Raw genomic sequence first — 24,906 nt, 5'->3', positions numbered from 1 at the left:
ATCACCAATGTAATAGTCTTAAGAGGTGGGGCCTTTAGGAAGTTATTAAATTATGAAGGTGGAGTGATGGGATTTGCACTCTTATAAAAGGTGCAAAGGAGCTGCCTCTCTCTCTCTCTCTTGTCCCTTCCATCCCTTCCACCATGTGAGGGCACAGCATCCTCTTATGCAGCAACAGGGCACCATCAGGTGGATGCAGGAGGACGCAGGAGGATCCAGTAATGGGGCACCACCTTGGAAGCAGAGAGCAGCCATATGCCATTGCCATGATTTTGAACTTCGCTGTTTGTAGAACTGTGAGAAATAGATTTCTGTTTAAATTACCCAGTCTAAGATATTTTGTTGTAGCAGCCCAAACAAACTAAGACAGAGATTTAACATGATCAAATAGCAAGTAGCCTGATGTGTACCCAGGTTTACTAAATTCAGATCATGAGGTTAAGGTGCTTTTATAGTTGCCAGGCAGAGTCACTGCTTGTGGTTGCGAAGATTATGCTCCTGTCTTATCTAGAAGCACAATATTTTTAAAACAACAAATACAGACGCATGCCCATTTTGTGAATTACATCATTTAAAATGTTGGAATCTACTCGAATTAAGATGAAACACGTCATTTCTGGTGAATGCTTTATATATTAGAGAAAACATATACTTAAAAATCAAAAGATCTGGATTCAAATCCCAGCTCTGCTATTTACTGGCTGGGATATCCCTGGTAAGTTTCTTCTGTATCTTTACTTCTAAGATAAGGATAATAATGCTTTCTTTTTTTGGTTGTTCTCAAGACTAAATAAAATTTTGTGTGAAAAGCTGGTATCCCCAAAATGTTAATTAATTCCATTCCTTCATGTGTATAATAAGCATGTCAATACCTTCAAATGGTGACTAAACTGCAGTAGCCTCATTATTTGGGATCATAACCATGATATACCAGAAAAATAAACATCAGGAGCCACAAAAGAGCAATAGGTTCTTGTACCATATATTTTCATTTGTATTAAAATTTTCACTCAAGTTATAGTGGTACAACCTCTAATAATTTGCCTGACTAGCCAAATGTAATTATTTTTTCCTAAGAAGTAAAGCTTTTCTCAAATCTTTCATCCTTACCAAGCACCTAGGGCAAAAGACATGGAGTCGGCCAGAGGACTCATTTTACAGATGAGGAAGTTATTTGTTCTCTCTAAGCCTCTATGTTTCCTCCTGGGAATAAAAGAGCTAATAGAACGTATGTTTCCCCACTTTTCTTTCTCCAAGGGAAATAGTTGGATGATTAATGAGATAATGAATGTGATGAGAACTCCCTGGAGGAAAGACATTTCATAAACACGAAGTGAAGACTCTGGCTGACTCACTGATTTCAGCAGCTCAGAGGTATGGATAAATCTTTTGGTACGAATCCTAGCTACTTAATCTACCTACCTCGTGCATACCTTAAAAGTTGGATTGTGCAGCCTTTCCTAAATGTCAAACTGATCCTACTTACAGCAAAATTCATCATCCAGTAATTAACACCAAGTGTTTATGAAATTAAATGATTCATCTCTCAATGTTTTGCAGGGTGGGAGGCAGAGAAGTACACAGGACAAACTTGGAATTGAATCACTTATATAACGTAGCCAGGAGCTGCTTTGCTTTGTGTTTTCAGTCTTTCAGAATACAAAGTCCTATCCCAGAACCACTCCCTTTAAAACAAATTGATGTTTTTGGTGTCTGAAGTTTTTCTTGGAGAATGGAAATGAATTGGTAAAATTTTAAAAAGCCAAAGGCAAAGGAGAAAAACTAACAGCTGGAAGAATTAAATGAATACTATATCCAGCTGTTTTCTAAGGACCTAAATTATGTCATGGATGTCAAGATGTTACTGTAGATGTGGCTGGAAGCTCTGTGATATGCCTCTGACTCTGTGGGTTGAAATGGAAAACAATTCCAGGAGAGCAAATAAAGAAATGAGTTTTCCAGCCCAACTCTTGTGTTAAATGAGAGCCATAGCACTTTTGTTAGATTAGAAAAGAAGTCAAGAAATGCACTGCAGTTGATACCCATTTAAGATTGTTACGTATTCTTGATAAATTGGCTTTTAAAAATCATTATAAAGTATCCCTCCCCGGCATGTTCTCTAGGGCATGATTTCCTTTCCTTTTCTTATTGTTGTAGATTTAAAAATTAGTTTATTAGGTGCCATCCAGCCTGGGCTTTTAAATAAATGGTGCTGGATAAATGGGTGGCCATTTGAAAGGAGATAAAAATTAAATCCATATATCATACCATACACAAGAATAACTCAAGAAGAGTTAAGGATTTAAATGTGAATAAAGAAAGCATTTAAGAATGCGAAGAAAACATGGGTAAATTCCTTTTTTGCCTTGTAGAAAGTGTAGGGAAAGCCTCTCTGACCATTACTCAAAGTCCAAGGTCAATAAAAGTAAAGACTGAGAAATCTGACTACATAAAAAATTTAAAAAACCTTTCAATACTAAAAAACACACATCCTAAACAAAACCAAAACAGCTGACAAGCTAGGAGAAAATATTAATGACGTACATACAGAGATTGAGAAATGGAGAGAAGGACCTAGACCTATTAGAAAAAAATATGAACAGACACACAAATATATAGCCCTCAAATACATGAAAAACTTATTTAAATTCACTTATAATTAGAGATAAATACTGAGGTACAATTTCTCACTATCAGACGGGGAAAAATTAAATAGCATGTCAACACATTCAGCTAGTGATGCTGTGAGGGCACAAATACTAGCTCACAAATTGCTGGTAAGAATGTGCCCCAGTACCACTCATAAAAGGCAAGTTGTTCATACCTAACAAAACTACATATGCACTTGTTTTTTGACCCAGAAATCCCACTGTGAGGATCCACCGTGACTATATACTTCCCCAAATACAAAAATATATATACCAAAGTTATGTATTGTAACATTGCTTGTAACTGAGAAATATTGGAGGCAACTTAAATTTCAACACTTTGGAAGAGTGGTTGAAGAAATTCTAGCACACCTACACAATGAAGGACTATGCTCCTGGAAAACAGAATGAGGAAGATCTCCATGAGCTGATATGGAATGATTTCCAGGACATACTGTTCCGTGAGAAGGAAAAGCACAAAAGGGTATATGTAGCATGTTACCTTTCATATGAGAAAGAACTAGATGTAAAGGCATAAGATAATACATATGTATCTGTACATGTGTGCAAAAGAAATTCAGGAAAGATAAATCAGAGACTAGAGACTGGTTACCTACAGAATTTGGTGGGAAAAATATGGGAAGAAGTGAATATGGATAGATTAGTAGAGAGGAAGAGGAAGAAACATGTTTCTGAATATATTTTTAATATAGTTTTGACTCTTAGATCCATAGTAATGTTTCACATACATACTTTTTCCCTAATAAATACTTACAATCAACCAGGAAGTGGGATAAACCCAAAATGGAATGTAATCAATAACAAATGAACCTAATGTGTGACAAATTAATTCATAATCACACTGAAGTGAATGTGTGAAAATAATATGTTGACTGGATACTGTGAGACTAAAGAGAAAAAGAACTGTATATAAATACTGTTATCTGGAAATTTGCTTATCATATGTAAAGATTAGTAACTGTTTAACTACCTTTTATGTACATTATTAAATAAGTGAATGTATTGTAGATAATGAGAGCCAGGTTTCTCACTGTTGGGGAAAGAAGTTACAGTTAAATAAAGGGGAAGCACGGAATGAATGTCATGATGTTGGATTGGAATCAGAGGTATCAATATGCACTCATGATTTTACATATACACACACACATATATACATACACACAAATAGATTTAGAAATAAGTATAGATGTGTGTATGTGTGGGTTAGTATTCATATACATATTTCTTAGCTTTGTCCACTGAGAGGGCCTGAGAGTAATGATACCCCAGTAGCCATGAGCATACCTACTGGCAGAATCTTAGTTTATAAATACTATTTCCAAGTAAAAAAAAAAAAAAAAAAAAAAAAAAAAAAAAAAAAAAAAGAAAGCAGAGCTCCTTGAAAAAGTGGTTGATTCTAGAATTGGGAAAGAGAAAATAAAAGATGAGACTGGAACATCTTGTGGTACCAGAAAACAAGAAAGCGCTCAAAAAAAGAACGAGGGCATGTCCTAAGGACATAGGAGCTCCTGATGGCCAAACATGTAACAACTTGAGCAATCAAATATATAATTATAATATTGGATGATAACCAATAGAATAAAATAAATATCCTGAATTCTACACTTATAAATAATCCAAATAAATAAATTTATAGGGAGAAGGGACAGCTCTTCCCTACAGAAAAATTCCAATGAACAAATGTAGAAGATATGAAGGACGTACAAAGTTATTACTACGTAAACACAGCAGTAAGATCCACTAAATAAGAGGGATGCTAAAATCGTTGAGCAAAAGTTTGAAAATACCACCACAATCTCAAACTATCTTCATTAATTTCAAGGATAGTAATAAGAAGTTTAGAGAGAAAAATCCTTGCAGATACCACATTAACCAATGATCAAGGCTAACACCACTAGAGTCAAGGCATGATTAATTTACCCTCTGATATATACTGAGAAAGAGAAAACATTACTTAGGTAATATTCTTTCCCAAAAGGAATAATGTTGAAAACATGAGACAAATTCATACTGAGGAACATTCTAAAACATAACTGACCAGTACTCTGTCAAGAACATTAAAGACAAGAAAAACATGAGGGACTGCCACAGATTATGTGGAAGAGAATGAGGAAGCAGTGTGGGATCCTTGATTCAATCCTGGAGCAGAAATTGATGGAACTGGAATAAGGTCTGTATTTGTTAGAAGCAAGGAACTAGGTCCAGCTCACACTCAACAGTGGCAGGCAGTAGCGGGGGCGGATTGCACAAGGGATTCACTGGGGACTCTCTCAGAGACTTCCTATGGCAAGCAGCAAACAGCAACAGGGAGAGCAAGAGGAAGAGCAGGGTTGGAAGTCAGGGAGGGATTAATCACTTCCATTATGGACATATTGAGTATAAAATGTTGATGAATATTTAGGTGGAGATGTCTGTCTGGAAGTTGGATGTTGAGCCTGAGGCTCAAGTACCAGATCTGAACAAGAGGTAAAGATTTAGGTATCTTTAGCCTGCCAGTGGCAATTAACGCCAGAGATATTTTTAATAGAGACGGGGTTTCACTGTGTTGGCCAGCCTGGTCTCGAGTCCTGACCTAGTGATCCGCCTGCCCTTGGCCTCCCAAAGTGCAGGGATTACAGGCGTGAGCCACCACGCCCGGCCTCACTTTTTTTTTTTTAATTTAATTTTTTTTGAGATGGACTTTTGCTCTTGTTGGCCTGGCTGGAGTGTAGTGATGGGATCTTGACTCACTGAAACCTCCATCTTCCAGGTTCAAACAATTCTTTCTCCATCACTCAAAGAAAATGTGCAGGCTGAGTGAGGTGTATCAATATTTAAGATACAGGCAGATAAAGAAAATTCCACAAAAGAGATACAAATGGAATGACCAGAGAGGCAGAGGGATAATGAAGAGTGAAAACCTCAGAAACCAAGAATGAGAGGGTTTCCAGAAGAGAGGAGAAGTGTCAACAGCCACAGGGAGATTTGTTAAGATGAGTACTGGGAAATACTCAAGGAATTGCACTTTTATTTTCTTAGTCTCATTCTTCCATCTCATAGAATGAATTGGAAATTAAGAGGTCATTGGTGGCCTTGGCAGAACTGGGTTCGGTGGACTGGTGATAATGGAATGCAGGTGCTTTGGTTGAAGACTGAACATGAGCTGAAAAAGTGGAGACACAGAATGAGTTTAGTCTACCATCTTGAGAAGGCTAGAAGGAAGTCATACACTGCCTCTCATCTGAGTGTAGTGTTACACTCATGAGGAAAATTCCCATTTTAGCAACCACCATCCAATAAAAAGGTTGAATTTTAAAATATCTTCTGTTAGCTCTCTATATGTAAATGATGATTCTAAATTTTTTGAGAATTTTTTGAGCATGTACTTGTTCCTATGCTCTTTAAAAATGGTAAAATATTTCCACAGTTGCTGACCATCTGAGATGCATTTTCTATCACCAATCTCATAAAAATTCAGCTATTGTACCTTTCCCCAAAAAGCCTGTGATTTATTCATTATATTGAATTGCAATCTCACCCTTCCTTTCTGCTCCTTTGTAAAAAGACAGATAATATTTCAGCAGTTTTTTAATGCTTCTGTCTTGAGGGAATGTAAATACAAGCATAATTGATTTTCTGAACTTGATTTTTTTTCTGTGTTCCAGTGCTTTATGCATTATAGGTAGGATGACTGACAAATCAGCCCTGATTGCTAATTAGGATGCAGAATATATTAAAAGCATAACACATATATCCAGTTTGCTCTCAGTGCAAACCCTGGAAATGTGAACCTTCTCAATGCTCTAGTGCTTATTGTCTAATTACCTGCTCTTTTGCTTTGACTCAGCCATTCAGGAATTACACTAGCCTAGTTTGGCAGTTCAGGGGCGATTGCCAGCTAAATGGTGAAATTCACTTTGCCCAACTTTGACTCATCTTTCCTTCCTCTTCCCCCTCTGATACGACATTCTTCCTCAAAAAGCATTTCTTCCCTTCACGTGTTGGTTGGATAATGAAGGCTGGTGTTCTCCCCCTTGTTTGAAGGCCAAATTCTCAGGTAATTTTACTTCAAGGATTGGTGAAATAGGAATTCTGTCCCTTCCTTTTTCTAACTCCTGAAATAAATAGTTCTTTTTGTGTCAGTGTCAGTAATGGCAAGGCAAGATCCCTGGGGTTCCCATTCTTCCCTGCATCACCTCAGCAATCAGCCTGTGGCCCTGAAAGGAGAGGCCATCTTTGCCTTTGTGTTGGAAATGAGAGTTCACTATTCACACCAGGAAATCTGTGGGCACCTGGAAGCTGAAAAGTAAAAATTGATTTTCTTTCACCTTCCCATGAATCTGAATGTCACTTCAGAAGCTCCCAAGATTTAATTGATCTGTGACAACTTCACAGCAACTCCACCCCCTGTTGAGTGATTAAGAATATTAATAAGGTTGAGGGCGCTGGCAACACTGAGAGGTAGGTATCTGCTTCTCCTCGTGGGGCCTCATTATGAAGCATTTAGATAGAACTTCATTCTTACAAGTGCTTTAACCAAATTTCTCTGTGTGTGTTTGAAGGTGGCTTGGAAGCATCATTTGAAGACTGAACTACAAAAATCTGTCAATATTTGTGTCTTTTTGAACCGTAATGAGGGCAGTTTTATAAGGTTCAGATTAATATTAGCTACTGCCAGAGAAATGGAAGTTTGAAGCTTGTATCGATGAAATGAATTCTGATTCCTCATCAAGAGGGTTTGTCCTTATAACTAAAGAATTAGTAAAGTCATTTATTTTTTCATTAACAAAACATTTGTTGCGTATCTATTCTTCAGTGCTTAATTACCCAGTAGGCAGATCAGGCATGCATGTGGGGACCCATAAAATAAGGCATTGTGTTTTCTGTAATTTAGTTCAAAATCATTCAGCATAGAAAGTATGATACACATGTGTGTGTTCAGTAAGTTTAACTTACCTCCAGGGGCACCTTGCTAATATTTGAAGAACCCTAATCAGAAATACATACTCTAGGGGAGATTAGTTAGCATTTGAAAGACTCTAATCAGGTAGCTACTTTAAATGTTTAACTCTCAGCCATCACAATTAGCACTAGAGGGTTTATTAACCAGCCTGAGGGATGCTAGTAATAATTTTAAATTAGTGAAATAAAGTAATATTCAAGATAAGTACATTGGTTAGAAACAGGGCACAAGCAGTACTGCCTTAGCATGAACAGGATACAAGAATCTAGGGTGCTCCTGACCCAGGTCTGTGGTTTCCATTAGAAGGTTGTGTGAATCCTGCTACAAGGCTACAATTGCATTTGCATTGAGTGAGTCTTTCATGAAAAGTGCTTTCATGTTGCAGTGCTTACAAGGGCAGAAAAAGGAGAATTCATGGAGCTTATAATACTGGATACATAATTGTATGCAATTGAATTTGTTTTCAGAAAAAAAGCATTCTGACAACAGTGCAGAGGATATGCTGGGGTGTTAAGGAGCTGGAGAGAGTGAAGATAGACCAGTTAGGAGGCTCTGGTGGTAGCCTAATGAAGAAACTCTGAACTAAAGTTGTGGCAGTGTGAGTGGATGGAGTAGAGAGGATAGATTGGAAAGGTTTACAAGAGAAAAAGAAATGGATTTGATGAATAACTGGACATGGAAGAAGGGTATGTAGGTGAAAAGAAAGACATAACGACAGCTTTCAAGGTTCTGATTTTCACAGTTCCATTTACCAAAATATAACTGTTCAGTGCCAGTGAAAAATCAGCTACTTTTGAATAAGTTATGTGAGATGTCTGCAGGACACCAAGTGGAGTAATCCAACAGGTAGATTATATAATATATAGACACACATGTACGGATGTACATATCTGCTGTCTGGGATTCAGGAAGGAGACCCGGGCTGGAAATCGATATCTAATGTGTTTAATAAACATGTATTAGTCATTTACTATACTCCAGACCAATATTAGTGTGATCCTTCCCTTCATGATGATTTCAGTATTTGGCAGACACCAAATAATGGGGGCCTTTGAAGTCTTGAGAATGAGGTCACCCAGGGAAAATGTAGAGTTAAAGGTGCAGAAGCAGGATCCATTGGACAATTAACATTTAAGATGCAGGAGGAAAAAGGATGAATGATACAAATGATATACGAATTGAAAACAGGAAGGATTGGCCAAATAAATAGGAGGAAAATGAGAATGGTACCGAGGAAGTCAAGAAATATTAAAGTTTCATCTTTTATATGAAAGATGAGAGAATGGTGATTGGTATCAAATATTGCAAAGACCAACTAGAAAAAGGAATTAAAACATCCATTTAATATGACTCTTTGGAGGTGCATTAATGGGACCATTTTCTTGTAGTGAGTGAAGGCTGAGGATCAAGGAGACACTAAGTAATAGAGTGGAAATGAATCTTTCAAAAGCTTGTCCCAGGAAGGATAGCAAAAGCTATTGGACAGGTGGCTTTGGAGAGAAGAGTTGGCCAGAGTTCTGCTTTCTGTTCTATATGTTAGTGAGACAGAAGTCTATGGACGTGAGTTTCAAGGAAATTAAGCAGGGCAAAGTGGCCCAAAAATGAAATGCTAAAGTATTAAGGAGACATTAAAATAAATTATTAATTCTAAACCTTGTTCATTTTAAATGAAACAAATACCCTGATAGCTATATATCTTTGAATGCAACTTGAGAAGTGTTGGCTTCTTTAACACAGGTTTATCATGTAAGCATCAAGCAGACAGAAGGTGTCTTGTGAACATGCTGGCTGCAGTGGCGGGGAGAGGCACCATGACCAGCGAGGCCCTTTTATCTCTACTAGAACTCTGACAGGCCACTTTATATGGGACACGGTTCCAGGAATGACATTCCATTACAAGTGAGTCAGCATTTATGGGACTGTCACAGCTTTACTGGAAAGTACCACCTTATCTTCCTGAACAATTACTTTCAGGAAATATGATGGAAAAAATTTCAGAGCTCTGACCTCTCCAAATTTGCTCTTTGTTTTTTCAAATTTCCTGTAGAGTTGCTCATAGTTTAAGAATTGTTTTCATTAGAAAGTACATGTGGAGTCTGTCGGCAATTAAAGGCAGCCAAATCCTGCCTCCAAAGCAAAGGTGAGATATTGCCTAGGCTAGAGCCAAAAACATAGCTTTTGAGATCAGATTGGCTTGGGCATAAGTTCCAACCCTGTAATTCATTAGCTGTGTGACCTTGCAGATGATTTACTTAGCCTTTTTGAGACTCAGTTTCCATAGCTGTATAATCAGAGAAAACAAAATGTTGTGAAATAATATACATCAAATGTTTTGGAAGAGGTCGTTTGTTCTATAGCCAGTAGGGTTTTTTTTTTTTTTTTTTTAATAGTTATTAGTTTGACTTGATTGGTTAAATCTGAATGGCATTTTTTCAGCACCCATGATGAGCAAAGTACTCTGTCCACATACACTGCAAAAAGATAAGAAATAGCCAGTATAAATGACAGTAAGTAACTTCTCCATTTACGCCAATTGCTCAAGAAAGAATGGAGTGAAACTGATGCAGGAGGGATATAAAGTGAAGCAGAATACAATTTCAAACCACAGTGAAATGCCATCAGGCCACTATAAAAAGAGTCAATAAGAAACCTCTAGTGGAGATTTAAAAGAAAAGTATAGTGATTGTTATTTTGAAATTATTTAAGTATCATCACCATGGTTTCATGTTATCTTTTTTATTTTATATTCTTAGAGAGGCTTGGATCATTTCCAGATACTGAAGCACCCAGTATATATACAAATTGAGAAATGTCAAAATAGGATTAAAAACTGTGCTGTATTAAAAAATGTGTGTGTGTGTGTATATATATGATCAATTATTTCTTTTAACACCAAAATACAGTCTACTATGAATAAGCTTTTCACAATATAGTAACAAGATTGATTTTAAAAACCCTATTTCAAAGTGTACTATAGGCACTATGAAGAACATTTTGTTTCAGTCTTGTCACTGTGTTTTTGGGAAGACTTTACAAACCTATGTTTGATGGGACTACACTGGCCATTTGTGTATGAGAGGTCTGAGTCACAGTGGGGTGGCCACAGACTTGTGGTGATGGACTCTGACCAGTACCTCTGAATCCTTGGCATAATGTAGATGCTCAAGAAACTTTGTTGAATTAATCAGTGAATTCCTATGTCCTGATTACCACTTACGAAGTGTGCTGAAGATCTTTAAAACTGGTGTGCTGCTAGATTTGGGTAACAGTTTAAGATTCCATTGTTACAAAGGGAAAGAACACATTGCCTTTGCTGGGCTTCTGCATTCTTTACATGGGTGACTGCCTTAGAGAGGGCTCGGTGCAGAGAAGAAGAGGGGAAGTGGAACATGATGAGGGACATGGACAAAGGAGCTCTCTCAGGCTCAGTTTGCTCGGGTTGTTACTATTCAGAGGGCTTGAGGATTTTGGGGTTTATAATGCACAAATCGCACAGCATCAACCCTGTAATATATTAATAGGAGAAGTTAATTCTACCAGCAGCAGCATTCGAGCATTTCTGATTTTCCTAGAAATTAAGATAAATTCATCTGTTTTTAAATGAAAGACTTTTAAAAATTTAATCTATAATCCCTGTTTTTAATAATAATTCAAAACTGTGCTAACACCTGAGATATGACCTCCATCTTCAGTGTTTGTGTATCTAGAACAGATTATGCCAACTAACCTCATGCAAGATGCTTCCTGTCATTGCCAGACCACCTTCTCATCTAACTGTGGCTCACTACTGACAGAGAGAAAGCGGGGTAAAGCATTTAAATCCTCCTTAAATTGATGCAGCTTCGTAGGCTCAGCTTTGAAGCCCTTTGAGTCCCGAGGGCCTGGTTTTCCCATTCTAGATGGAGTAATGCTTCTGCTCATTCTCCCAAAGTAGATAATTAATTCTTGGTAGTGTGGCAGAGAGAAGGTGAAGGCAAGTTGCTTTAGTTTTGAGTCTTTAAAAGAATCTGGTCTCCTTTACCCATGGGAGCTTTAAGTATTCTGGTACACAAGAGGTAGTAATAGTAGTAATGATAATAATAGTAATAATAATAATAATAAACCCATTATAGTCTTGTATTTTGGAATGACTCATCTACAAAAATCTGTGGATTTTTAAAAGTACGACTCATCTACACATCCTCCCTAAAAGTGAAAGAAAGATTCACTTCACTGAGGAAATTCAATTTAATGTACATACATTGAATGTTTAGTGTGTGCTCAATTCTATGTTAGGCATTTTGTCTGGAAGAATATAAAGATGATTCTAGATTACTGTCTTTGTTTTTAAGCTCAAAATCTAAACGTGGAGGCTGGCAGCACCCAAGTAAAGGAAGCCTGGCAGGTCTCATTGCCAAAGCCCTGGCCCCATCATCATGCTGACACTTCCTGTCTCCTTTCTCTCCTCCCTTCCCTCACTCACTTCAGCTACCAATGACCGGGTGCCTGTTTTTTGTTAGGCCAGAGGCTAAGCGCTAGGGGTATGAGGGATATGGACATGAATACAATTCTGGAATTGTTCTTCAGAAGTGCACAATCTCGTAGTGCCTTTCTCAAAAGCACCTAGGTCTCTTGCAAGTACCTGCACATACTTGAAGGTAGCAAGAGGCCTAGATGCTTTGAGAAAACCACTAGGTGTGCATGTGTGCGGCCTGGAGTGCAGACACATCGGCCTCCACTCTTGTTCTGACTCTCTTCCCAGACACTTTCAGTGAGAAGAAAGTTGAGAGTAGGGCTCAGAAGACATCTTCCCAAAATTCTTGACATGTCAAAAACCTTAACTTCCCTTGCTTTTGGTTAATAATGTTATGGGCTGAACTATTCCCCCACTACACCATCCCCTTCAATTCATATGTTAAAGTCCTAGCCCTCAGTACTTCAGAATGTGACTGTATTTGGAGCTAGGGTCTTTAAAGAGGTAATTAAATGAGGTCATATGGGTGGGCCTTAATCCAATATGACTTGGTCCTTTTAAGAACAGGAAGAGAGGCCACGCACGGTGGCTCACACCTGTAATCCCAGCACTTTGGGAGGCCAAGGCGGGTGGATCACCTGAGGTCAGGAGTTCAAGACCAGCCTGGCCAATAAGGCGAAACCCCATCTCTACTGAAAAATACAAAACTTAGCCAGGCATGATGGCAGGCACCTGTGATATCAGCTACTGAGGCAAGGAGATTACTTGAACCTACGAGGCAGATGTTGCAGTGAGCTGAGATCACACCACTGGACAACATCCTGGGTAAGAGAGTGAGATTCCATCTAAAAAAAAAAAAAAAACAGAAGAAGAAGAGGAAGAGACACCAGGAGCAGGAGCACACGTAGGGAAGACCATGTGAGAACACAAGGAGGGAGAAGGCAGCCATCTACAAGCCAAGGACAGAGGCCTCAGCAGAAACCAATGCTGCTGACACCTTGATCTCAGATTTTCAGGCTCCAAAGTTGAGAGAAAATAAATTTCAGTTGTTTGAGCCATCCAGCCATGATTCTTTGTTATGGCAGCCCTGGCTAACTAAGACAACTCATTCATGCACTACCCTGCACAAGTGAGAGCAGCTAGAATTTTCTACTTCATCTTTTTGAGGAAGCTCTGAGGTTTGAAAAGCTAAGGTAGCTAAAGGCTAGAGATGTTTAGTTTTCCAAAAGTTGGGAAATGTGGGATCATCTTGAGCAGTTTGGTTGCCAAGGACTTACAAGAGGATGAATACCAGGAAATCAGGCACCTTAAAAGTCAGCACAGCTGATGAAAGATTATTTAGAGAATTGTGGAACGTAAGGATCTAAGTATATCAATTATGGGTGGGTGAAAGATGTTTATATTTACTTGAACAACGTAGTAGTGACATACCACTATCTACTAAAGTTTAAATTCTGTAACCTAGATTTTGAGAACCTTTTTTGTTGATCTTTGATGGCATTCTAATTTGATTTCTTACTACTCCCCAATTGGCCTTCTATGCTTTGACTGAATGAACTGCCCCCTGAATGTATTTTCTCACCTCAGTGTGTTTGTTCATGCCAGAGGGAAGTCTCTTTGAGGATGCCTTTTTCCACCCTAATCCTTATCTTCCTGTTTATTCAAATCCAGTCTATCGTTTATGCCCCGTACCTCTGCTTTCATGAAATACTAATCTTTCCCCAGCATGGAACCAACTCCCTTTCTTTTGAAACTCCATTGCACCTAATTTGAATCTCTTTCAAGCTTGCATGACAATTTTCTTTTCATGTTCTCTCCCTTAATAGGCCATATGCATATCAAGCCCAGGGTCCACATTCTGATCATTTTTGTATCCCTTACAATGCCTTGCACATAGTAGAAACTCAATAAATAGCTGATCAATAAATACATATTGCCATAAACTGAAATATCTGGATAATAGATATTTTTGGCCATTATATTAAATTCTCAATTGTTTCAGTGACTCTCATCTTTCTTCCAAATCTGCTTCTCATCTTACAGCATCTTTTTTCCTCAATTTCTAATTTCTGGTTATCCAGACTCCCTAGAGCTATTTCTGACCATTTCTTCTTCTTCTTGACTTCCTACCTGGTAATTTCTGTATCTTATTAATTTTTTATTTAATAAGATCTGTTGTTGTCTAGACTTTAATTGTCTGTGGTTTTCCAACAGCCGGATTGTTTGACTGTAGGCTTGCCTTCTCTAATATCCCTTCCCACCACCCCACAAAGCCAGACTCATGTATTGGTATGGTTGGGATTTTTGTCCCCGCCCAAATCTCTTGTTGAATTGTAATCCCTAATGTTGGAGGTGGAGCCTGGTGGGAGGTGATCGGATCATGGGGTGGAGTTCTCATGAATGGTTTAGCACCATTCCCCCTTGGTACGATATAGTGAGTGAGCTCTCATAAGAGCTCGCATAGTTGTTTAAAAGTGTGTGGCACCTCCCGCCCCCCCTTCCTCCTGCTTCCACCATGTGAAGTGCTCGCTCTCCCTTTCCCTTCTGCCATGATTGCAAGTTTCCTGAGGGCTCCCCAAAAGCCAAGCAGATGCCAGCATCATGCTTCCTGTATAGCCTGTAGAATTGTAAGCCAATTAAGCCTCTTTTCTTTATAAATTACCCAATCTCAGGTATTTCTTTATGGCAATTAGAGAACAGACTAATACACATATTTAACATGTAATAGTAATCATAGTCAATATTTATTGAGTACTTCTGAAGCACTGTATTTACATACTGCATCTCATTTTACCTTCTGAATAAACCTAGGAGGTAGAGTTATGGATTGAATGTTTGTGTCCACCAAATTTATATGGTGAAGCCCTAACTCCCAATGTGACTATATTTGGAAATGGAGCTTTTGTGGAAATAAGTAAAGTCAAATCAGGTCATAAGCATGGGACCCTGATCTGATGGGATTAGTGTCCTTATAAAAAGAGACAACAGAGGCATGGATTTCTTTCTTTGTGTGCACACACCAAGGAAAGGCCACGTAAGGATGCAATAAGAAGGCTGTCATTTGCAAGTCAGGAAGAGAGCCCTCATCAGAAACGACTATACTGGCACCTTGGTCTTGGACTTCTAGCCTCCAGAAATGTGAGAAAACCATAAACATCCAGTCTATGGTATTTTGTTATGGCAGCTTGAACACACTAATATGAGTTAAGTTACATTATTATCCCACTTTATGAATGAGGATAATTAGGTTCAGAGGAGCTAGATGACTTGCTCAAAGTCTCACAACTTATAGATTGTAGAGCTAGAATACTAATTCTTGTCTGCCCAATTCTAGATTCTTATTTACTTAAATATTTTGAGACAGGGTCTTTCCCTGTCACCCAGGCTAGAATGCAGTGGTGTGATCATAGCTTACTGCAGTCTCGACCTCTTGGTCTCGAGCAATCCTCTCATCTCAGCCTCTTGAGTAGCTGGGACTACAGGCATGTGCCACTGTGCCCGGCTAATTTAAAAAAATGTTGTAAAGAAGGAGTCTTACTTTATTGCCCAAGCTGGTCTCAGACTTCCGGGCTCAAGCGATCCTCCTGCCTTGGTCTCCCAGAGTGTTGGGATTACAGGAACAAGCTACCATGTCTGGCCCCTCTTTTTAACCACCATGCTATATTCCTCATTCTTTCATATGACTACTCCCAAAGGTGTGTGGAAAACTGGCTTTCTGAAACAACAACAACAACAGCAAGATGCCTGATTTGTAGTGTTTGTTGATTTATATGATATAAATACTCCCACATTTTAAGTTACCCATAGTTTAACAACCAGTCAACATTTCAAGTTACCCATGGTTTAGCAACTAGTTCTAAATATTTATTTATTTACTTGAGACAGGGTCTCACTCTGTTTTCCAGACTGGATTATAGTGGCACGATTGTGTCTCACTGTAGCCTGGAACTCCTGGGCTCAAGGGATCCTCCAGGCTCAGCCTCTGGAGTAGTAGCTAGGAGCTAGGCCTATAGGCACATGCCACCATGCCCGGTTATTTTTATTTTATTTTATTTTGTTTTTGGAGATATAGAGTCCTGCTACGCTGACTTGCCTGGTCCCAAACTCCTGGCCTCCAGTGATCTGCTTGCCTTGGCCTCCCAAAGTGCTGGGATTACAGGTGTGAGCCACCATCCCCAGCCCAGTTTTGAATATTTAATAATTGGCTCCTGCAAGCCAGGACAAGCTGCCTCTAGCCCACCACTGGTTGCTCCATTGCTCTAGAACCTCTTGAGGGGAAAAAAAGGTCTAATAAGAGTAAAAGCTCCATGAAAGCAGGAATAATGCTTATCTTTTTAATTAGCATAGTGGGCCTTCCATAAGTATTTACTGAACATTTATTAGCTACTTAGGAGATTTTATGTGTATTCTTTCAATTAGCTAATGGTCTGTGCAGGTAAGCATTATTTTCTTCATTTTACAGATTTAAAAAAATGAGATTAAGTAAAGTAAGTCCCTTGCCATCTTTCCATTCCTATCCCGGGGCAAGGATTTTGCCTCCCCTGCAGTGTCAAGAAGCTGAGTTTTAAGTAAGAGCTCAATAAATACTTGATGCATGATTATTTACTTCATCCTGAGAATTCTGACTCCCAAGGCTGTTACATGCACAGCCATTCCTGTTAAATGGTTAAATCTTGTTTTACATAGGTGATATGTGTGTGTGTGTGTGTGTGTGTGTGTGTGTGTGTGTGTGATGAGATTATATGTTTGTGTGCAGGTACCTGAAGTAAAAGCAATGGGAAGCGAGAAAAAGAATAATAATTTAAAAAAGCGTTTTTTTTTTTTTTTTTCCTTAAATCCACTCAAAATAGTATATCTAGAAACAAAACAAGAGGTGTTTTTCTGCTCCACTCTGAGGGTTAGGCACATACTGTTCAGTGCCTGCGAGGAGCCAGATCCAGGGGCCAGCCTCCCTTTGAGGAGAGAATAAAAGATACTGTTAGTTGGAGCCACATTTAGTGCTGTGGATTTGCCTGGCATCCTCTCACTCAGGCTGAGACAAATTTCTATGCCAGAAATGGAGGATCTGGAGAGAAGGCATCCAAGCTTGATTAATTTTTAGACCTGCCTAAGAGCATATCTTCTGGACCCAGAAACAGGGTTGGAAGAGAAAGTGTTGGGCCCCCAAATCCACTCCATGAGGAACAGCTCCAATCAAAGGCCTATGTACTGAGTGGGAAGTTGGCTGCAGGAGGTAACTACTACATGTGCATTATGTTTAAAATACCATTTCACTCTTTCGAACCTAGTTTATAAATGGCAGTTTGTTTAAAGGCCCAAGGATAAAGTGGGTGAATACATACTGATGTCTCAAATCCAGTGAAGCAGGAAAAGGTGCTGCTTCTTCAGGACACTTGACTGCTTTGTCTGCAAATTTTAATAAGGAATGGGCAGATCTGTGATAGATAGGATGTGAGTGTCATCCTCTAGAATAGAGCAGGGCATAACCTACATATGCTGGGGCCCTGCAGGGATTATCCAGGGTGTGTAAAAGTATGCTGGTATGGAGGGCAGGGGAGCGAACAGGTAGAAATATAAATTTAGTCAAATTAAAAAAGGATTCTTATCCAGGATCTATAATGAGATGCAACATTTATATAATCTTCATCATATTCTGAGTGGCATGAAAATGTTAAAATCTAATTAACCTTTAATGCACTCATCTGAGATTATTATGTCAATTTTAAATGGATCAAAGTGAAGGAAGGAGGGCAAATTCCTGGCCCAAGAGTGTTGAGGGAGTGGCATGGCTAAGGTTAAATGTAACTTTCTCTACCTCTCGGTTGGAAGGGCTTGCTTTTTCCTCATCTATCCTTGGCCACCAAGATGAGTCTGAAGCAAAGCTTTAAGATGCAAGTGGAAAGTAGCAGAGGCTGAACATTTAAATGGATTTCAAGAAGGTTTAGATAAATTAATGGATGACAGACCCATCATGGTAACCGAGTAACACCTGAAAAGCATCCATGACTATTGTATGTAGTGGCAGCAAACAAGGATGTCTTCTGAGGGGGCCACTGGCAGAGTTAGAGAACTAGGACTCGGGCTGGTACGTGTATGTGTTTCCTATCACCCTGGGCCACCCTAAAGTTCCTATTAATGCCTATTAATGTTCTCTCTCCCCACTCCCTCCATCACTTCTTCCCTTTCATTTCCAATTTTATAGTATCCTGCAGGTATAGACTATTGCTGCAAAAGAACAAACAGAACTGGAGCTTTATTTCCAATTGCCTTAGAACCATGGAATGAATGTTCAATGTGAAGCCTTCTTCTTGTCTATTTATTGGAATATCTATTATGATCCTTGCTCTTATAGTTGAGGCCTCCTTATTGTCTGGAAAAAATAGAAAGGGCAGGCTAACTCAAATCCTAGTTTCAATTTCAGCTTCCAAATTTTTTCTTCCTTCACTGATTGATTGCTTTATTGATTGAGTCATTCATTCATGAGGAGTTAACGAATAGTTTTTGTGTACAAAATATTTGACTGGGGTCTCTAAAGATGAATAAATCACAGTTCCTGGTCTCAAAGAGTTATGTATTAATAATAATTATGGTGACAACTAAGTAAAAATGATAATAACAACAGCTAACATATATGGAGAGCTTACTACATGTCAGGCACTGAACTAATTTCATTATGTACAGATATTAATCCTACTCACAATGATCCTGTGGAATAGTTATTATATCCTTTTTATAGACTCAGAAACTGAAGCATAGTGAGGGGAGCTGACTTTCATTACAAAGATTTTCTCATTGCAATGTGAAAAAGAGAATAAAACATAAAAACTCTAAAACAAGGCAGAAAGTAAAGAGAACTGAAAGCAAGGAACATGCTCTGAACTAGAATTGACAACATGAGAGACAAGTTCAGGGTTCAAAATGGTGTCTGCACTGGGTCTTGAAGGAAGACGATAGTTTTGGCATTTAGAAACCAAGCATGCCAGATAGGGATAATGTGTCATAGATATTTGCTGTGTTTGGCTGCCCAGCCTCTATTATTTGTTTTTTTTATACCCAACACTCTGATTTACTCTTGGGGAAATTCTCTCCATTTATTGGGTAAAGTCCACAAAATTATCTACAGAGATGCTCTGCTTACCTCTAGCTAAAGCTAGGTCAATTGGATTCTCTCTGTAATCTGAGCAGAGTGGAAAGAGAAAAGAAAAAAGCAAAAATGTGGATCTCATTTGTTCACTCTGGTTGTGCCCTGAAAATACTGCCCAATAGTTTTCGTTACTCTGAGACCCTGTCCCTGAGCCCCAAACCGAGCTTTCTAAGCCTAACGCTTCAGTTTCTGTGAATTTCTACACATCCTTCCAGTATATCCCCTTTTTCCTAAGGTAGCCAAAATCAGTTTTTGTAGCTTGCAGCAAATGAGTATTAAGTGCCCAAAGTAAATCCACATGGGGGCTACACTGCAAAATGCCAAACCTTCCATATTGTCAGCAGTGCAGAATGCATGAAGGAGAGTAGTGAGCGACACATCTGGAAAGATAACTGGGGGCCAGGTTGTCTGAAGTCAAATGACAGGTTAAGGAGTTCGAACTTCATTTGGTGAAAAAGGGAGAACTATGAAAACATCTGAACTGGATGATATGATTGCATCTCTCCTTTAAGATCACTCTGGCAGCAATGTGGTCATAAATTGGAGAATGTGGATATTAGAGATAGGGAGACCAGTTAGGAAACTATTGTATTGGTCCAGGTAAGTGGTCATGAAGGTTTGGACTCATGGTGTAAAAGTGGAAGTGAAGAAATATGCACAGATGAAAGGGCATTTTGTTCTTCTGGATGGGAGCCAATGGGAGAGAATGCTGATTTGCAACAGAGCTGGTGGGGAGCACATCCCACAGGCATATAGAGCTGATGAATTCTGCTGCATTGCACCTTAATCACCCCAGAGAAGGAAGTTTGGGCTCATAAAGAGGAATGAAGCAACTCAGTCTGGAAAGCAAATCAGTTGGATTTGGACCAAATTAATATCTTGAGTTGTCAATGCTGAAGCTTTGACCACTCCCTTGACAAATAATTTTTGGTTGAGGCAGCAGGCAAGAGAAGTTCCCATTGGGAAGATTTGGTATTTCTGTGTTTTTTTCTGAAAAAATTAAAATACAAGCCCCAGTTTTTTTAGTGGTTCATAAAAAGTTGCAAAAGGGAAAACATTATTGAGCAATAAAAGGTGTGTTTATGTATATTCATAAGAAGTGGGCTACAGGCCAACTCCCATAAATGCTTTAGACTTGTACCTTGGTACTGAGCAATTTCAAGAACCCTGGAGGCTCCTATTTCACTGGGAAAATGGAATGGAAGCAGCTTCTGCAGCCCTTTCAGGCTAATCAACTTGACACAGACTGAATTGGGACGCCTGCCCCTTTAAGTGTTGACAGGAAGCAAAATTGTAGTATAGCAAACATGGTCTTTGGAGTCCAATTCTTTCTATTCTCCTCTCTGGCTTGGCAAACATCTGTGTCTCCATGTGTTCCCTTGCATTTCCAGCCAGTATCATGGGCTGTTAACCTATCTCAATTAACATTCACTGCTTATCAGGTTTGGAGACACCACTTTTCAACAGACATTTTGTCATCCAGGCACTATAGCATTGTGAAAACTAGATCTTTGATATCCACAGATAAAAGATTTTCTTACAGGAAGCAGGGATGGTAACCTATTCAATTGGCTGTGATATTACTTTCTTAGGTCTCAGAGCCCAGAAGAGAAGTGGGAAGGAATTTTCTAGGGAAGTAGATGAGGAAACCCTTATCCTTCCCCATGAAATCATACTGCAGAAGCAACTGTTCATCCCATACAAGAACAAGGCTAGTTCTGCCTTCCATAATATGTATTGGCTGAAACATACAAGGGCCTTGGAGGCCGAAGATTTTGCTCTGTAGTCACTTGACTCCTTAGTCCTTATTACATAGAAACCATCTGGTCATACAGGATTTAAGGTTCTCTTGAAGGCAGAACCTATTGGAAGAAAATGCTTCAAATATTAAACTTCCTTCTTTTTGCCTAAGTCTTAGTTGAATGCCTTGGATTTTTACTGCTTCTGTAACAAATTTCTGTGAATTTAGTGTCTTAAGATAGCATAATCATGGCCTCCTACAGTTCTGGAGGTCAGACCTGGGCTAAAAGCAAGAAGTTGGCAGGGCTGCATTCCTTTCTGGAGGCTCCAGGGCACAATCTGTCTTTTTTTTTTTTTTTTTTTTTTTTTGCCTTTTCTAGTTCCTGGAGACTGCTTGTGTTGCTTGACTTATGGACCCATTTCATTTTCAGATCCAGCAATGGCTGCAGAGCTTTCTCACATAGAATCACTATGACACTAACTCTTTCTTCTGCTTCTTGCCTCTATTTTTAAGGACCCTTGTGATTACATTGAAGCCACTCAGATACTCTTCCTATTTTAATATCAGTTGATTAGCAATCTTAATTCAACTGCAACATTAATTCTCCCTTACCATGTGACATAACACATTTATGGGTTCTGGAGATGAGAACTTGGACATCTTTGGGAGGCTATTATTCTGCCTGTCACAGTGAGAAAGGATTAAAAATTCTGCTCCTTCTTCTGTGTTCTGGTTACTCTTAAAACCTATAAAATTCTTAAAATGTATTCAAACTACTTACAGGCCTCAAAAGTAGTACATCAAAAAATAGTTTTCAAATGAATTCAGGGTGCAGATCCTGTATTAGGAGCTACTGGAAGTACACAAAAGAACATGTGGGATTATATTGCCTTTAAGGAATTTTTAAGACACTATTTGAGTGAATGAAACACATACATTCAGACAACAGAGTAGAGCAGGATTTGAGAAATGCCATGGACTGATTCAGCTCATTCGTAGCATGGGAGTTTAGAAGAGGGAACATAGCTCTGAATCCCACTGACGGAACGTTTCCCCTCCCAACCTACAGTCATTTCAATAAGGCTTCATGGGAGCAAATCTTCCATTGTTTTTTATTGCTGCAGGTATCCCTCAGCCTGGGGGCTGACAGTGGGGGAGAACAAATGCCAAGTATTCTCACCAGCTGGCCCTAGATAGCTATAACTTACATGATCCTCCCTTTATACTACCCAGTGCTGGAGAGGGCTCTCTCCAGCCACCGCTTCAGACTGATAACAAGAGTCAGCAAAAGTCAGAGAGCAAGAGTGCAGCTCATTGGCACAGCAGCCATAGTCAACAAGGAGGAAGAGAATCCCTTCATGAGGACAGGAGGGAAAGAAGGAGGATTTACTTTAAAACCATAAGTATTTCCAAGGCGACTGCTGGAGGGAAGTAAACAGTGGCTATAAGTAATTTTCTACCCCAAATGCTTTGGGGTCTTTTCAGCTACCTTCACCTTTGAACATCATCTGAGACTTGATGTATTCAGTGAGGAGAACTTAAAGAGGGGATGGAATGAACATAAGTGCCGTTGGGGGTAGCTCTTGTAGACATTTTAAAATGGAGTCTTTGTGATTTGCTTCTGTGCCTCCATTATTTGCCGAACAACATACTACTAGTGATACCAGAAACGTGCTATAGTGACTGCTGAAGAGGTAATCTCAGAGGTGGCTTCCTTCTCTGTGGTGACCACCCAGCCTCGTAAAGAACAACAAAGGTTGAAGGGCTGCCCCGTGATTAATATCTGCGGTCAAGAGGGAAAGCCTGGTTTTTAGTCTGCTGGGAAATGCAGTCAGTGGCAGGTCGGGTTGCTGTCCTCTGGACTTCCTTCGAATTAACTGCAGCATTTCCTATGATAGTGGCTTGGTGATGCTGGAAGTCACAAATTTATTTTCTTGATTATTTAGAGGGGCAGTAAACTATATTTAAGAAGTCAGGTGCATTACCTAAACCATGGTCGTATAGGGAATGACTTCCTTTTCTACAACTTGCAGTGCTGCCCATAATAGGGCTGTCAGTCAAAGATAAATGAGGGAGTATGACTTGTTTTTGTCACAGAATAACAGGCCCATAATCACAGACCTGCCCAGAGTGAAGGAATTTAAAGGTTACCATTCTCCCTTTTAAAGAACATATTCCTTCCATACCCTGGATAGATCCAGCCTCTACTTGAATATTTCCTATAATGAAAATCTCACAGTCTCAGCAAACTTTTTCCATGAAGGGCCAGACTGAATATTTTAGGCTATGCAGGCCCTTGGGTTTTTGTTGTAATTGCTAAACCTGTTAATGTGGGAAAACAGCTATGGATGGACAACATATAAGTCAATGGGTATGACTGTGTTACAATAAAACTTTATTTACAAAAACTCGCAATGGGCTGAATTTGGCTCACAGTCATAATTTGCCTACCCCTGAGATAGGCCATTATTTTGCAAGACAGCCATGGTTTGTAGAACTTCTACCTTGAACTAACTCTCTGAGGACTTTCACTTGTCCTGCAGTGAGTGATTTTCCAGCTTCCCTCCGTTCTCTGTTCATTCCCTGATTTGCCTCTGGGCTTCTGAGGCCCCTGTGCACACACTGTCAAATAATCCAAGGCATCGTATTATTATTATAGTCTGACTTGTTTCTCCTCAACTACACTGTGAAAGCAGAGATCCAGCTTTATTTCCTGTTACCACAGGAAGCACATTACTTGGTACATGATAATAATTGCTGAACCAATGTTTGTGAAGTGAATAAATGACAGAACAAAGGGGATTTATCATATGTCTTGAGCCGGAGTCTTCATTAACACTGGCTAACGCTTTGGTTATTTGGAGATGACTACCAATGCAGAGTGGTTCAGGGAAGGGGGGAACACAGATAGTTGCTTTTGCATAGAGCTGTGCTGTCCAATACCACAGTGGCTAGATATACATGACTCTTGGGCATTTGCAATGTGGCTAGTCCAAATTGAGATGTACTGTAAATGAAAAAACACGTACTCAATGTTAAAGCCTCATTAACGTCTCATTAATACTTTAAAATTATACTTACATTAAAAATTATAATATTTTGGATAAATTAGACTAAATAAAATATATTATCAAAATTAATTTTACCTTTTTTAACTTTTTAAATGCTGCTATAAAAATTAAAAATTATATATGTGGTTCACCTTTGTGATGACTCATTATATTTTCATTAGCACTGATGTGTCTTTGTTTTCTGCTGCTATAACAGAATACTATAGACAGAGTAATGTATAATGAACGGAGTTTTATTTGGCTTCTGACTCTTAAGGTTGGCAAGTCCCAGAACATGGTGCTGGCATCTGGCAAAGGCCTTATCCCATGGCAGAAGGCAGAAGTGAGTACACGAGACAGAGGGAAGGAGGAGGCCAAACTCCCAAGATCACTTATTCCTTCCCAAGAGAAAAGCAGTAATAGGTTCATGGGGCCTCATGGCCTAATCACCTCTTAAATGTCTCACCTCTTAATACCATTGAGAGGTGACAATGCGCTAGCAGCCTTCACTCTCAGTACCTCCTCAGCCTGGGCATCCAGGCTGGTGGTGCTTGAGGCGCCCTTCCGCCCACCACTGCACTGGCGAAGCTCCTCTCTGGGCTGGCCGGGTCTGAAGCCGCCTCCCTCTGCTTGCGGAGAGTTGTGGAGGGAAAAGCACCGGCGGGAACCGGCGCTGCGCAGGGCGCTCATAGGCCAGCACGAGTTCTGGCAGGCGGGGGTGCAGGCTTGGTGGGCCCCTCACTCGGACTGGCCTGCCGGGCCGTAGGCTCAGTGCAGTGAGGAGCTTAGGACCCAGGCCAGCAGCTTCGGTGGGTGCACCAGGTCCCCCAGCAGTGCCAGCCAGCTGCCTCCCAGCGGGGCAGGGCTTGGGACCTGCAGCCCATCATATCCGAACCCCTCCCAAACT

Source organism: Rhinopithecus roxellana, chromosome 1 (assembly GCF_007565055.1).
Source record: "Rhinopithecus roxellana isolate Shanxi Qingling chromosome 1, ASM756505v1, whole genome shotgun sequence".
Taxonomy (NCBI): Eukaryota; Metazoa; Chordata; class Mammalia; order Primates; family Cercopithecidae; genus Rhinopithecus; species Rhinopithecus roxellana.
This window is presented reverse-complemented; position numbering follows the sequence as displayed.